The sequence below is a fragment of the Montipora foliosa genome, chromosome 5, assembly GCF_036669935.1.
Source record: "Montipora foliosa isolate CH-2021 chromosome 5, ASM3666993v2, whole genome shotgun sequence".
NCBI classification, from domain to species: Eukaryota; Metazoa; Cnidaria; class Anthozoa; order Scleractinia; family Acroporidae; genus Montipora; species Montipora foliosa.
Genome location: NC_090873.1, coordinates 31,399,419 through 31,401,918, shown reverse-complemented (window position 1 = coordinate 31,401,918; position 2,500 = coordinate 31,399,419). Strand labels below are relative to the sequence as shown.

The following is a 2,500-nucleotide window of genomic DNA, read 5'->3' as shown; positions in this document are numbered from 1 at the left end:
ATGAGTCGCTGGCGAACTTCTCACAGGTCTGGTATATTATAATTTCGTGTAAACGTTTCGCCCTTCGGGCTTCTTCAGTACACGCTAAAAACTAAAAACTAAAAATACCTGGTACAACTGAACTTGCGCTATTTATACAAAACTATGAACCAAAAGGTGTAAAATGTTTAAAATTACAAAAAAATTATAAAAAATCACAATAATATGTCATGTAATACGTGCGGTTGGAATAAATCGAGTGGACAATACGTGAGATAAGAAATAGTTAGCTCTATTCCGAAAAAGGCGTTAATCACCAGACATCGAAACTAATAATTTAAAATAAACAACAGGACTTAGTAAATCATGCAATCAGGTGGCGAAATGATGAGCCCAGGGCCCCTAAGAAGTAATAGAATCCCTGAACAGGGCCTGTGAGAATGCCGATCTGCACAGCGTAACCGGACAAAAAGCCCAACTGGTTGCACAATTACTCCAGTGAATGATTAATTAAACCTTATTCTATTTTTGGAATTAAACTCGGATCTTTTGTTCAAGCCGTAAGGTTGGAGGGTGCATAACTGTGCGCACCAAAAAGCCTCTCTTGTAAGTAAAACCTTGTCCATATCATCAGTAGTGTCATTAACAATTTTTTCAATGACAATGAACTCAAAGTCAGACATGTGATGTTCTTTTCTATTGAAATGGACGGCCAATTCACACGTGGCCTTGTTGGTCAACATAGCCGATTTGTGATTACGAAATCTGACCTTGAATTCATTCGATGTTGAACCTACGTATTGAATCTTGCATGTTTTACAGGTGACTAAATAGATGACATTCTTCGACTTACAATGTACATTATGTCTAATGGAGTAAAAACGGCCTGTACAGGCGCTGTGAAAGATCCTATTTTCAACAAGATAATGTTTGCATAGATCACATTTGTTCTTACATTTAAAACATCCTACGGGAGTGTTATTGCTGTAATGGGTTTTTTTAGGCCTTGCTAGAATCTCTTTTATGTTTTTGGGTCTTCGATAAGAAGGAATAATTGACCCCTTTGGGAAAATCTGGGATAGCAATGGCGATTCATAAATAAGATGACTAAATGATTTGATGATTTTGCTGATGTTTGGTAGATGAGGGTTGTAGTCGACTACCAGAGGAAAGACGATTTTATCATTTAGTCATCTTATTTATGAATCGCCATTGCTATCCCAGATTTTCCCAAAGGGGTCAATTATTCCTTCTTATCGAAGACCCAAAAACATAAAAGAGATTCTAGCAAGGCCTAAAAAAACCCATTACAGCAATAACACTCCCGTAGGATGTTTTAAATGTAAGAACAAATGTGATCTATGCAAACATTATCTTGTTGAAAATAGGATCTTTCACAGCGCCTGTACAGGCCGTTTTTACTCCATTAGACATAATGTACATTGTAAGTCGAAGAATGTCATCTATTTAGTCACCTGTAAAACATGCAAGATTCAATACGTAGGTTCAACATCGAATGAATTCAAGGTCAGATTTCGTAATCACAAATCGGCTATGTTGACCAACAAGGCCACGTGTGAATTGGCCGTCCATTTCAATAGAAAAGAACATCACATGTCTGACTTTGAGTTCATTGTCATTGAAAAAATTGTTAATGACACTACTGATGATATGGACAAGGTTTTACTTACAAGAGAGGCTTTTTGGTGCGCACAGTTATGCACCCTCCAACCTTACGGCTTGAACAAAAGATCCGAGTTTAATTCCAAAAATAGAATAAGGTTTAATTAATCATTCACTGGAGTAATTGTGCAACCAGTTGGGCTTTTTGTCCGGTTACGCTGTGCAGATCGGCATTCTCACAGGCCCTGTTCAGGGATTCTATTACTTCTTAGGGGCCCTGGGCTCATCATTTCGCCACCTGATTGCATGATTTACTAAGTCCTGTTGTTTATTTTAAATTATTAGTTTCGATGTCTGGTGATTAACGCCTTTTTCGGAATAGAGCTAACTATTTCTTATCTCACGTATTGTCCACTCGATTTATTCCAACCGCACGTATTACATGACATATTATTGTGATTTTTTATAATTTTTTTGTAATTTTAAACATTTTACACCTTTTGGTTCATAGTTTTGTATAAATAGCGCAAGTTCAGTTGTACCAGGTATTTTTAGTTTTTAGTTTTTAGCGTGTACTGAAGAAGCCCGAAGGGCGAAACGTTTACACGAAATTATAATATACCAGACCTGTGAGAAGTTCGCCAGCGACTCATTTTTTCATTCTTCCTATATATATATATATATATATATATATATATATATATGGCTGTCGTAGAAACTCAACACTGGACAACTTCTGGGGAAAACTGTAATTGCCCTGAGCGGGATTTGAACCCACGTCCCCCTGATCACTAGTCGGGTGTGATGACCACTACACTATCAGGACAACCATGCTGGCAACATGGCTGATTAATCATTTAATGTGTGGCATTTCTGTGGGACTCCCTAAGGGCCAGTT

At 37.4% G+C, this 2,500-nt stretch overlaps 1 protein-coding gene and 1 non-coding gene across 2 annotated transcripts in view; both read right to left on the bottom strand.

Annotated features, from left to right (window-relative positions):
- Window positions 1-2,500, bottom strand: part of LOC138003958 (muscle, skeletal receptor tyrosine protein kinase-like) — a 45,493-nt gene that overhangs the window by 32,102 nt on the left and 10,891 nt on the right. The window lies entirely within an intron of this gene.
- Window positions 2,356-2,428, bottom strand: Trnat-agu (transfer RNA threonine (anticodon AGU)). The gene has a single exon. It is a non-coding gene; the product is annotated as a tRNA-Thr (tRNA).